Below are 14,368 nucleotides of genomic sequence, written 5' to 3'. Positions count from 1 at the left end.
TGCCTCCGGCCCCTCTCCTCTTCAGGGCCTGTGATGACGGAAGTCCACACAGCCTCAGCACGCACATTATGACGCAGCATCCTCTTCAGGGTATCAGAATGTAGACGTAGGAGAACGGCGAATGGCGGCATGGTTAAGGTCCCACATAGAAAGAAGTGTAGCTTCACCCAGGAAGACGACCCAAGCCCCAGAGTTATTTTAGAGTTAGGGGTCAGGCAGATACGTCGAAGGATATTAACAAAACCTCCTACTGAGAGGACCTATCAACAGTGTCCGAGAGAGAGGAGAGGCAGAGAGGTGGGGTAAAAAGCATGCTTGTTCTCTATAAATCGCTATGCTAAAATAAAATAAAAAAGACGGAAGGATGATATCGAACTTTGTGAGAATAGAAACCCCTCTGATTTCTTGAGAAAAAGATAAAGTCGGTTGGTCGGTTGAGAATTAACAGTCATTCCCCCCACCCCACACACTATCGGTATGGTGAAGTTAATTGCACCGGTGGTGTTCCTCCCATGTTGATATTTTCTCCAGAAATCAGAAAAATTGCTATTGCTACAGAATTCACAAAGATGTGGTCGGACATACGGACATTAAGAAATGGTGCGGTATGTGAATTCACAATCTGTGAACGGGACACATGAAGTCAGCCATTAATCATTATGTCGTGAACTTTTTCACTGTCATTTTATTCAACCAAGTAACATGAAGACGATGTTCTATTTTAACCACCTAAATTAATGGATAGATATTTTATCGAAGTTATTATCTGCAGCTTTCTAATTGTGCAAAGGCACGAACCATGTACATCAGAGAAAAACGGAACATTTAAATTACCAGAACATGCTTTGTATTTACTCCTACATCGAAATCTCATTAAACAGGGGGTATTCCACGTGCCCTCATAAAGGGATGTAGTAAGTACCAATGCAGCGGGGTTCATTCTTTACCATGTGTGGTTTTACCACATCATTTGAGTTCTGCAGGTCAGAACAGCGAATAGTGCAGCACTGCAGCTTATTTTCCCCCCTATTGCGAGCTACAGACCCCAGAGTATTGCTTTACCTGGTGAAATTTCTGTGAGGAAAAGACTCTGGGCCTCATTTTGAGTTTGGCGGATGGGAAAGTCTGGCCACAAAACTCCCAACAGGGTGGCCACCGCCTTTGTGGCGACCACCCCACAGGACCTATTAGGAGTTTCCGCTATGGTGATGGGTGGAAACCGAGGTTTCCACCTGCCAGCCTAGTGGGAAACAGGCTACAGCATTGTCTTTGGCTCGTAATAGAGCTGGAGGAAATTCTGTAGCCCGCAGGGTGCACCAGCAATTACGCAATGTTCACAGTCTGCTAGGCAGACAGTGAACACTGCAACGGTGCTGGGCAGGGGGACCGCTGCACGGTCCATGCCAAGTGCATGGGCAATGCAGGGGTCCCCCTGTGGCCCCGTACACCTGTTCCCCGACAGCCTTTTCATGGCATTGAAACCAGCATGAAAAGGCTGGCAGAAAAGGAGGTCATAATCCGCAGGGCTGCGCTGTCCTGGCGGATTACGAACTCCGCCAGCCTGTCGGGATCAGGGATCCTGGCGATCCTGGTGGTGCTTACGGAACCCTGGCAGTCCGACCGCCAGGGCCTTTATGTGGCAGTCAGACCGCCACACCAGCAGCGGTCCTGACTGCTACTGCAGGGCTCACGGTCTGAAGACCGCCAGCCTCGTAATGAGGCACTCTGTGTCTCTTTGTGCACATCCTGTAATGCCAAATCAGTGTCAAGATTCATGTGTACTCAGGGTTTGCCATGGTACTCAGAGAGAGTCTAAAAAATATTTTCTCTCTGAACTCCTGCCTTTCACAAATACTGTATCTGAAGCTAAATATAAATAGTGCCTACCAGTTGGTCAGGACAGTTTCTATACGTAGGCCACTTGCTGGAGACACACTATTTAAACCATGTAAATTGCAGTGTTATGCAGCAGGTTTGGAGACAAGTTAGACAAAACGTAGGTCAACTGTACTTAAGTCAAAATTTAGGACCATGAAACAAATAAGTAAGGAATTAGGTAAAATCAAACAAAACTATGCAAGTTTAGGACTGATTAAGTCAATTGTATTCAGGCTTATATTTTAAACCCGGAAATTTGGGAGCCTGTGTTAGGGATTACATTCCATATGTTGAGAGCATTATCTGAAAAATAGAATTTGGTGGTGGAAATGTTTTTGAAACGTTGTGTTGAGGTAGAGAGAATTTAAGCTTTATAAAGATCTGTTTTTCACAAAATAAAAACAGTTTGATTTGAGGTGAGGGTAATTGTGGTGTACGTCCTTATAGGTGATATCTGCAGTTATATTGGTAAATCAAATTTCAAGAGTGAGACATTTTAGAGTTTTGAGGCCAGAGGTTAACCTGCAAATTTTTAGTACCAGTGTCCATTCTCTTCTGCATAATAGGGAGACAGTTATTTTGATTAATGGTAGTCAATGGTAGCCGACAGATAAAGGATTAATAGCATGAAAAATGGTTGCCTGCATAAAAGATTCTCAGTAAGTCATCTATATTTTGAGCATAGAGGTGTCAATGCTACGACCAGGTCTGGAGCCAGATTGTTGCGAGCCCAGTAGCTGGCTCTTAGGGGTGAATTTTAGTAATTTAATATTAACTCTTTTACCCATGATTTTTTTCTGTGTATGAAAAGGCACAGGTACCAGATGAAAACTGAAAGTTCACAGAGTCCGGCCATAGCAGGAAGACAACTCATACATTTTCTTCAAAGACTGTAACTTGGATATCAGAAAGGTAATTTATGTGAGAAGAATGTGGCACAATATAATTTAGTCACTAGTGACATTCTTGTCATTATTTTGGGGAATATTTTGAGATATTATACATCTTTGCAGTGTGGTGTAGGTTTTCAAAATGTGCTAGCTCATTTTAGGAGATCTTTGGAAGAGTTTAGTTTAATTCATTAACAATTTGGCATTAGTTCACTTTGCCAAACCTGTCGACCCTTGTAGTTATCATGATCTGTGAAATTAAATTTATATAATTCTCATCATACAAGACCTATACAAGTAAATGTGCTCTGAGGTAGTGGAGTCCATCAGTGTGATTTCACAAGATGTCAGGGCTCCATACTTCACATTCTTAGCTTCCAGCGCACTTGCCATGTAAACATCACTGAGCTGGACAAAGCCTTCTTGATTAATATGCACCACCTGCACATGAGGAATACATGTTTATGAGAATTGTGAAGTTCAGTCATATAACTACTTTCATTACTTTTGCCGGTTGTTGCAGATGTTTGTTGGTGTGAAGAGCAGGTCCTCCTGGAGCTTTGTGTTGGCGGTCATCACTGGTGGTCAATTTTTTGTGCAAAGAGATCACACTGCAGTCGCGAGAAGCCCAAACTTCTGTAACATCCCCATTTACTTCAGGAGGAGTTCTTACTAATGCCAATCAAGGGTCAAGGATGTGGGGGGGCACCTCTTGAGCATCAAGTTCTGCAATGGCAGAGTTCAGCAGAAGCATTTGAACGGGCAGGCCTGGTATCAGGTTCCTTTCTGCGTGCTGAGGGCAGCCCCCTTTGAGGTGCAATCAGGAGTTCAAGGGTACAATATAAGGGGGTATTCTATGAAAATGTCATTGTCAGAATTTCTTGTGAGAAAAATAGTTCATCCTGACAATCAGTTTCAAAAATATTGTTGGATTGGAGTTCATAATAGAAACTCTACACCAATTAAACAATATTATTGTATATGATCTTTAGGACACAGTATATCTGCCAAATAATATTTCTGCATAAAATATCCTGAATACACCCATGTAGGAACCTGCTGCCATAAACAGCACATTGTGGCACACAACCCACGGTCCACTTGGGTCTGGCCCTCGGCAGAATTTAAATTATGCCGGAGTAATTGGAGTAATTTAATGATAATAATGCAATTACGCCCATGGACGTACTTAAAAATGATTTGAGGGGATCCTACTGTGAGAGCATATTTAGAAAATAAAAGGAGCTTCCCGTGCTGCTGTTTATGCTCTGTTGCATCTAATGCTATTTTCTTAGCATAAAATGCTTTTTTCTATCATTTTTGGATGCAAGGGTGGATTCTGTGCTAACAAAATAGTGCTAATGCCAGCAGTATGTTGGGGTCAACGCCAAAACAAAGTGCACATTTAGCAAGCACGAGCAGCTGTTTGTGCTTACTATTCATCTTCTGTTCCAATTAACACTATTTCTTATCAGAAAATTCATACTAGCTGTAACATTTTTGCGCTAAGAAAATAGTGCTAAATGCACAGTTACTCTTTTCATGTAAATCTGCATAAACTCGTGGAATTTATGGTTAATTCCGCGTAATTGCACTACACGGAATTACGGGAGTTGTGCCCACCCCTACTGGGGACCTAGACATGACCCTTTAATCTATATTTTTCCTGTTTGACCCTTTTAAAACACTCTTAAAACTGAATCGTGCAGAAGTTCTTTCAATAGGGAATTCAACGCTGACCCTTGTTCTAAAATGAGGGAGACCATCTTTCCTCGAGTTGTACTGCTGGGTTCTTTATTCTGGGAGATTCTTTGACGATATTGCATTATTTTAAGTAAATTAAAGAGCTGTAAATCACACATTTTTATTTTAAACGTTTGTCGGTTCGTGTGAGTTCTTGTTCACGGGAAACAAAAGATAACAGCAGGATATATCTATATCAGGCTTTGCTTAGCTACCCCGAGCTTGGCAGCAGTCACACATCACTCCGAGGTGTCTGGCTATTGAACTGAAATAGGAGCACCGTGTGGCTATTATTGAACACTTGTAAACCAGCAGGATTTTTTCTTGGTAATGCTGCAGTGTTTGCTGATAGGCTGAATACCCTGCTTTACCTCACTGGTGAGCATTGCACTGTAAATAAAGCCTGGTTGCCATAGCAACGAGCTTCCATCAAGGTCAGAGACAAGGAAACACACTTCCACCAGGCTCCCCATTAATAAAAGCAATGGTTGTTTTACGATACTGTCGACAGCGTAATAGGGCCGAGTAGAGCTGGCTTCCCGGAAGGAAAGGGGCAACCCGAGTCCCATTTTCAAAACCGGATCAGCATCGACTGCAAGAGCAAAATTCACATTACGGGCTCGATGAAGATGGACGCAGAAAACGTGGTTGCGAATTGCGAACCCGTTAATTTGCAGAGGATCGCCAATTACCTGGTGTGTAATATGCACCTGATTCTGAGTAAGAAACCTTGGGATGCGAAATGACTTGCCATTCCAATGTGTGCAAACCATGCATGCGATATATTTGGCCCTGCAACTTGTGTTAGGTTTACCTGCTGCGAACTGCAAGAGCAAACACTCATGATTTATGCTTGATTTGCAGACTTGCTTTGGCCATAAACTCGAGTATGGTCCCAAAATGAGAACTGAGGTTCATCCTAATCAGACCCTTACAGGGTCATGTAGACAGTGTGAAAGAAATTGGGTTATTAGTTGAGAGGGGTTTAAGCGCCACTCAAATAACAAACACAATTCTTATCAGAGTGAACCACAAAAGTCACTAAATTAGCCTGTGCCTAACTCTCTGGTAGCTTGGCACAAAAGCAGACAGGGTTAACTTAGAGGCAACATGTATGTAGTCACTTTTAATAAACTAAATGGCAGTGAAACAATAAAAATCCAGTCAGTAGAACCTGAGTTATGAGTTCTTTTAATGTTTTTGTTAAAATAGGGGCAAGAAGCACATGGTGTCACTTACAGTTATATGGTTGTGGTAGAAAAGGGGAAAGTCGCAAGATCATGCTGACTGCGATAAAATGCGTGTTGGATCTAGACTAGGTTAGTCCAGTTGAAGAGTTGTCTACTCAAGTGTGTCACAAAGAGTTCAATTTGCACTGGGGGTGAGCATAAGGCTGTCAGGGCAAGGAGCAGGGCGAGTGTTGCAGGCGATTGTTGCAGTAGTGCAAAAAGCCATTCATCGCTGGAGCCTTGCGTTGGTGCATCATCGTGGGCAGTCACTGTTGGGGCAAGGGGCAGGTCTGGCATTGCAAGTTGTTGCAGATGTTTGTTGGTGTGAAGAGCAGGTCTCGCTGGATCTCTGTGTTGGTGGTCATCACTGGTGGTCAATTCTTAGTGCAAAGAGATCATATATCAGTCGCGAGAAGCCCAAACTTCTGTAACATCCCCATTTACTTCAGGAACAGTCCTTCTGATGCCAGTCAAGGGTCAAGGATGTGGGGAGCACCTCTTGGGCATCAGGATCCACAACGGCAGAGGCCAGCAGCAGCATTTGAAAGGGCAGGCCTGGTATCAGGTTCCTTTCTGTGTGCCTTGGGCAGCGCCCTCTGAGCGCAGTGTATAACCCGCCCCCAGCCATCCTGTCAGGAAGTCTCTGTCCTCACACACAGGCTGCCTTTCTCTCACTGTCTGAAAGTAATACACAACACACAACAGCAGAGTACTTTTTTATTTTAGTCCTCATCTGTAACAAGAGGCAGGAGGTACAATACATATGTGAGACACAGCCCAACCCACTAGGGGTTATAGCCTCTTGAGGCAATAAAAAACCTCTGCTTTCTCCCTTTGTCACTATTTTCAGACGTTTTTCTCTTCTTTCTTCTTTCCCTCTTTTGTGCTCTTCTCTGTCTTGCTGGATGAGGGGAAAATAAGTGTAGGTTGGCCTCACCTGCAACACTCATCTCAAATTAAGCATTGCATATAGACCTCAGAGCTAGTGTCAAAATGGGTGCATTAGAAGATACGAGCATCTTGTGCCTGCTCCTGTGTTTGGTTTGTATACAGTGGTAATGGGCGAGTTAATTGACCCAGCAACTGACTCACTGTAACTCAGCCACTGCCTCTATCTGCTCATGTGCCCCCTTTCTGATTAACAAGTCACTGTGTCGGAGGATAGGGGATCAGTGGTACAGCACGTACAGTGGCAGTGTGGACCATGAGAATGAGTGGCTCACGTCAATCCAAATACGGCTTCTAGTACCCACTAGGGACATGAGGCCCTATTTCCTTACTTCATTTAAGGACCATCTTTTACTACATTACTTGCCTGTGTGGTCTACATAGTTGATATTGATGCTTTGGGTGTGATTAAAAATGAGGGTCACCATAAAGCGTCGGAGAACAATATTTATTATGGGGAGAGGCCTATGATTTGGATGCAAAAAGAACAGCTTGCGGACGGAATGCTGAACAATGCAAACATTCACCCCCAGTCACAAAGACCTGGGTTTAATCCATCATTTTTTTGCTCACCAGGCCACCCCAGCTTGGACCCAGCCATAGGCAAATTAGTCTTGACCCTGTTCCTCATGTGAACAGTCCAACCCGAACTGCCAAGCCAGGTCCTCCTTGGATCAGAAACAAGCACCCTAGGACCGGTTTCAGGGTATCACCCTTCATCAGCTAGGCTAGCTTGAATCCAGTGGCGCAGTGAGCACGGGACCCGTGTCTGGGCATACTCTTCCCACTTGGGTCGACAAATGCAACTCAACTTCCAAATGCTTGTCTCCTTCGTACCAGCACCAAATAGGTAAGTGGAAGGGTGACTGTGTGACCATGTATGGTAGATCCCCTTACCGACACTGCCCACAATAAGACATAACCCCAGCACCACTCCTCCCTACTTCAGGGCCCAGTCTAATCCTATGCTTGAGCAAATATGAATGTGTGACTAGTACAGTTAGAACTTTTGTTAAAAGCAAAATACAGACATTAAGCCCAACATCAAGTTAAAACATGATACATCCTTTTCCAGTCCCTTTTTTTACATTCTATATGCAATGTTTACAATTTTACAATACTAATACCAATAACTAACACCCGAAAGCACAACATCATTAAGAAGAATGCAACCTAAAACGAATAATTAATACCATATATGATGTTAATGCTAATGTGATATGTAATCTTACCTGTAAGGTAATTAATGCCATTTGTAATAGCATCTATATCATCAAAGTCATAGACACTGCATTTGGTACACAAGGTTTGCATTGGTGTTGTGAAACTCAGAGATTGCACAAGTAAACATAGCGGGTGAACTTCTATGTTTTTTTCAGTTTTGTTTTGTAACCAGAACATCACATTAATCTATACTTTTCAGGGAGAATTTAGTGATTAAGGGGCAGATGTAAGTAGAAAGCAAATTGCGAGTTGCAATTTGCGAGTCCTTCACACTCGCAAATTGCAACTCGCAATTTGCTATGCAGAAAGGTGTCCCAGACACCTTCTGCGACTCGCTATGGGGTCGCAAAGACCCACCTCATTAATATTAATGAGGTGGGTCGCAGTTTGCGACCCCATAGCGAGTCTGGGCACTCACGGGGATGGTGGCCTGCTGGAGACAGCAGACCACCATGTCCGTGACTGCTTTTAAATAAAGCAGTTTTTTTTTTCTATCTGCAGCCCGTTTTCCTTAAAGGAAAACGAGCTGCACTTAGAAAAAAATACTGAAAACTTTTGTTTCGGTTTTTTTCAGAGCGGGCAGTGGTCCATAGGACCACTGCCTGGTCTGAAAAAATAATTTTGTGATCATTCACAAAGGGGAAGGGGTCCCATGGGGACCCCTTCCCGTTTGCAAATGAGTTAACATCCACTTCAAGTGGATGGTAACTGCGAGTTGATTTGCGACCGGTGCGAGTCGCAAATAGGAAGGGAACACCCCTTCCTATTTGCGAGTCTGAAACACATTTTGCGAGTCGGTTCCGACTCGCAAAATGTGTTTCTGCATCGCGAGCAGGTATTAGCGCCTCGCAAATGGTGTTTTTCGCCGTTTGCGAGGCGCTAATACCTTGCTACATCTGGTCCCAAGTCCCTTCCCACTCATTCATCACCAGTCTTCTACTGTACCCTCTTCAGCCATGGTGCTCAGATATTCCTCACCCCCTACCTAGCTCCATTTAGCACCCTAAATACTGTGTGTCTTCTCTTCACCTTCCCCTAGAGAACATAATCCTTTTTCGGACATATGCAAATTGTGTGTCATGTTGAGCACTCTCTGTCCAGACAATGTCCTACTCTGCCCCTGTGTACCATTCACTTTCATTCTGTCCATTGCCCACTCCCTTACATCCTCTGCCTGAGTTTTGTCTGGGCATCTGGGTTGAATTTTGTTGGCCTTTATCCCAGGGATACATGTGATAAGTGATGTCCTGTTACATGAATAGTTGCCATCATTGCCTCCTGCATCAATAGAAGAAAAGGTACTAAATATTCTCCCACAGTGGAGATGCCACATATGAAAATAGGTTCTCTAGTCACACAGCACCCTCAGAGACACAGTGAAACTGATACGTGGTACAACATTGGGGAGATACCTGGCACAATATTTTTCTCTACCCCAAGAGACAGTTGGTGCTGATGGTGTTGGTGAGATCCCTATTTTGTGTCAATAAGCCCAAAACATACTGCATATTTACAAAGTTATAAAAGGTGTGAGCAATATGGATAAAGTGATTCCTAGTATTATGGCTGTGGTGCTGTACAATGTCTGTGAATAAAGACACACTAATATAAGGCTCTGATTTAAAGTTGGGTGGGCTTAGAAAATCCTTTTACTGCTAAATTTAAAGGAGAATACACTAGTGGAATTTCCTCCATGACAGCTGTAGAATGATGGAAGAAATCCCACTGCTGGAAGCACTTCTTACAGTAATCAGAGGACTATCCATGACCACTTAGTTCCTAATTTTTTTACTTTAAATAGGTTATTTTCATAGCCTTACTCTGATTTCTTTGCTGTTTTTAGTAACAAGTTGCCCAATTTGTTTACGTCTAGTTAAAAAAAACACAGTACTGTATTTGCTGATATTAAATGTCTTGAATGCCTCCTTAGGCCATCATTTCAAGTGTGCAATTTCACCCTGAGCAATACCTCTGTGCGGAATTACAGCATCAACAAATACAAGTGTCTTAGGGCCCAGAATTATTAGTTCTGGAAACTCCAAATCGGATAATTCCGGGACCAGAAACACCGGATGTAACTTTGCTACTGCAGGAACTTCACAGAAGCCTGTCCTGAACAGCCAGAGCCCCACCCCAGCATCCAAGCCACTGCAGCCCTCCCACTGACACTGTCATCTGGTTCAAAGCAGGTGGGAAAGGTACGTGGTTTTCTCCCAAAATGGGGAAAAATGCATGGTAAGGGACCAAATATTTCCAAGTGGGATGCAGTTATTTTGCATTCTCAGTATACAATTCAGAATAGCCGGAATTTGGTGCATTGGCCCTGGCCGGAATTACAGATTCTGGACTCCTGGTGTCCCACAATAAATTCTGGTCAACTTTCTAAATAGGGTCTTAGACGTTAATAACAAGAGCTTTGATTAACGTGTGGTTCTTGAAAACTGTTACAATCAGAATACTACAAAGGACAGAGAGGGTAAGAGCAGGCAGTGACATTCCTCTTGAAACACTGATCCTGATTTAGAACTCCCTGGCCCATTATAAAAGGCCTATTGAGCCGGACACGCAGTGGGCCAGGTGAACTGTAATACTGGCCATCTATTGCTGACAAACACGGGTACTTTTATTTGACATTTCCGATGCTTGTAATATTACAGCTCTCATTCTACTAAAATAGATTAAATGCTTCGAATTTTTATCATACCTATCATGATGCCTGTGTTCAGTGGCATCTGATAGGTTTATTCATTTTAAATTTTTTAACAGGGCGTTATAATTACTCACTGATTTGCTCTTCATGGCCACGCTCTGAAGTCATTTAACGCAATATACATTGTTTCACCTTATCTTGCTGCTTATCAGGATCACCATTTTTCCCTCTTATTTGGGGCCTTTTTGAGGCGCCATTTTGGGAGGCGCTCTAGTTGTTTCTCCTCCTCCCAGGCCCATTATAAAAGGCCTAATGAGACGGACGAGCAGCGGGCGCGCCGCTGGCTCACCAAAGGCGCACCAAAGGCAAGCCTGTCTGTGCCCGTCTGCACCCCAACAGGTCCAGGGGCCAGAAAGCTTACTCTTTTAGAATCAGGGATGCTGATTTATCCGACTAATCCACCTCTTAGCTATTAGGAATCATTCTATGAATCCCTGTCAGCACTTTGTTAACCCTGACTCTCTTATTAGAAGATGTGATTTTTGTCATTGGTCCCCTCAGCTCCAATTTCCTCCTAATCATGGGAAGAATTCACAGTATGTTGGTAAATTCATCTTAGTCGATTACTGGTCTTTACCTGCTCATAAACTACACATTCACTCATTGCTGAGTGACTGGGCCCGAAGTTTTATTTTTAACCGAAGCATGGCTATCTGAGGAATATTCCCCAGATGTAGCCATGGCTCTACCCCAAGATTACTTAATACATCACTTAGATAGGCCCCATTCTAAGGGCGGAGGTGTTGCAATCATCTATAAAAATTCGATCAACTGTCCCACCCAACCAGTGCTCTACCTGATAGTGCAAATTTGTTTTTTACCTTAGCAATCAACGCTACGTTCACTTTCTCTGGAATATTGCTATATCGTCCCACTGGCCCATATGGGAAATTCTTACAGGCCCTACCAGAATTGGCTGAGGACTTCGCCTGCAGACACCCTAACTTTACCATCTTGGGTGACTTTAATATTCACACTGACGAGGTCAATATTACAGCTGGTAAAACACTTCTCATGGATCTGGCAGCCTTAGATCGCGTACAGTTGATTACTGGCCCCACCCATATTAAAGGTCATACTATTGACCTAGTATTTAGTAATCTCAGAATTCTAGCTGCACAGCCTTCTCTCCCCCTGGTCTGGTCTGTCCATTTTTTAATTCCACTCCTGCTCTCGCTTACATCATCTACTTCAACTTCCCAACCACCTAGGAAGCTGACTTGACGTCAGTGGTCAAAACTGAATTGCAGGGACTGGTTAGACACATTAAAACATACCTGCACCTTTTCTTCCTTTATGGGATCCTGTTCAGCAGAAAAATTTAATAATTGGATCTCCAACTCCTTAGATATTATACTACCAACTAAGATGACACTGTGCAGAGTAAATCACCCTGGTTCTCCCCTCAGCTGTGGCACCAAAAAAAGGAGTGTAAAAACCTGCAGAGGAAATGGAGGAAAACCTACGATAATGCCTCCAAACTTGAATATAGGAAAGCAATTACGTTTTACCATATGGAAATTAAATCTGTTCAGGTAGCTTATAATGCCTCCAGAATAGAACAATCCTCCAACTCCCCTAAGGAGATCTTCTCTAGATTCAAGGAATTAATTAATGAACCTGTTTCTACCAATTTAATAGAAGCATCTAAAGAACATAGTAATAATCTTGCGTGTTTTTTCCGAAAGAAAATCCTTGACATTCAGGCTACCTTTCCTAATAATCCATCTCTAGAGCCTATATTAACACCCCGCTCAAATATCACTCTCCCAGACCCACTCTCTCAGTCTTTCAACCAAAGACTGGAGAATTACTTGGGGATTATTTGTCAAAAATAAAATCAGGATCCCCTTTAGATCATGCTCCTCCATCCACTCTAGCCCAAAGAGTGGATATCATAGTGCCTGTTCTAACTAATATTCTTAATGACTCTCTCACAGCTGGTAAGCTACCACAAATTTGGAAACACGCTATCATTAAACCTTTATTGAAAAAACCTATGCTGGATGCTTCTCTACTTAGCAATTACCGACCTATTGCTCTCCTTCCTATAACATCCAAAATAGTGGAAAAATATGTCAAAAACAAGTAACAGGCTTCTTGGAAGAGCATAAGCTTCTTCATTCCACCCAGATGTGCTTTAGACCTCAACATAGCACGGAAACTGCCCTTTTGGCAGTGACAGAAGACACTCGACAACATCTAGATGCAGGTGGCTATGCAGCAATCATTCTATTAGATTTGGGCGCTGCGTTTGATACAGTGGATCACAAAATTCTTCTTCAAAGAATTACCCAAGCAGGATTTGAGAGGACTACTTTTAATTGGCTCTCCTCTTTTTTGGAAGCTAGGTCCTTCCAAGTCTTGGATAGGTCTTTCTTTTCCAATATTTTTCCTCTAAACTGTGGAGTTCCTCAGGGTTCTTCCCTGAGCCCCACTCTTTTTAACATCTACATGTCTCCTCTGGCTAAAAATGTAGAACCCCATGGCCTCTCTGTAATATCATATGCTGACAACACCCAGTTAGTTTATCCCTTCTCCACCAATGCAAACTCTGATCAGGCCTCTCTATCTTCCTGCCTTTCAGAGGTTGCCAGTTGGATGACAGACAGTAAGCTTAAACTAAATGATGAAAAAACTGAGGTGATGTTGGTCAGGAATTTCTCCCTACTCAAATCCCCTATCTCTATCCCAGAAGGATTGAATTATCTCCCCCCCTCCCACCAAAGGAAACTATAAAAAGTTTAGGTGTCTGGTTAGACTCTCACCTTACAATGGAACATCATGCAAAAAAACTTGCGGCCACTTGCTTTAATTTTCTAAGAATCCTTAGGAAAATTTCAAATTTCTACCTTTTCTTGCTAGAAGACTCATCACTCAGGCCCTGATATTATCCTGTTTGGACTATGAAAATGTTCTGTTCTTGAGCTCGCCTACCTAGTATTAAAGAGATTGCAGGTAGTTCAAAACGCAGCAGCCCTCCTTCTTATGAACATCCCTAGACAGTTATCTGCCAAACCAGCCTTAGCCTTCCTCCACTGGCATCCTATCCAGCAAAGGATCAATTTTAAAGCTATGTGTATCATGCACTGAGCTCCTCATGTCAAGGGTCCAGCCTTTCTTTGACGAATTATTACACCTTACACTCCTCGGAGATCTCTTAGATCTTCATCTGCTGCATTAATTAGTATTTGTTCTGTTAGGAAAGCTAGATGGGGAGGTAGATCCTTTGTGTTTAGAGCAGCTAAAATATGGAACTTCCTTCCCCCAGCACTCTGACAGGACAACTTCTAACTTTCCTTCCGTCGAAAACTGAAGACCCTTTTTTTCTCAGCATAGTTACGTTTCTGGTTCTACCGTCTTCCTTTTAGCGCTGGGATGCCTCCGGGTAGCCAAGCGCTCTATAAATCTGCGAAACGAAAATAAACTAAACTTGGCGAAGGGGAATACTCAGTAACAAATGTGACGGATATCCCGCCCGCCTTATTACGATCCCATCATGTCCATGGAGATCGTAATAATGCGGATGGGATTTCCGTCATGTTTGTGATGGAGTATTCCGTCCGCCAAGTTCTAAATCAGGCCCTAAATATCATCCCCAGAACATGTGAAGCTCTCTCCATTTAAATCAAATTGAAGCATAAATGTGTTGCCACTTTTTTAATGCTTATTTTAATTAAATGTTTTGTAAAATGCTAACACCACCAATGGAAGTTAAAGGGCACAGGATAGACAGATTTGACAAG

General features: G+C 42.9%; 1 protein-coding gene across 1 annotated transcript in view; it reads right to left on the bottom strand.

The window, feature by feature from the left end:
- Positions 1 to 14,368, bottom strand: part of UNC79 (unc-79 homolog, NALCN channel complex subunit) — a 770,017-nt gene that overhangs the window by 686,128 nt on the left and 69,521 nt on the right. The gene's annotated exons all lie outside the window — the stretch shown is intronic.

This window comes from Pleurodeles waltl, chromosome 9 (assembly GCF_031143425.1).
Source record: "Pleurodeles waltl isolate 20211129_DDA chromosome 9, aPleWal1.hap1.20221129, whole genome shotgun sequence".
In the NCBI taxonomy this organism is placed as follows: Eukaryota; Metazoa; Chordata; class Amphibia; order Caudata; family Salamandridae; genus Pleurodeles; species Pleurodeles waltl.
Note: the sequence above shows the minus strand (reverse complement) of the source record. Positions and strands in the feature narration are given on the sequence as shown.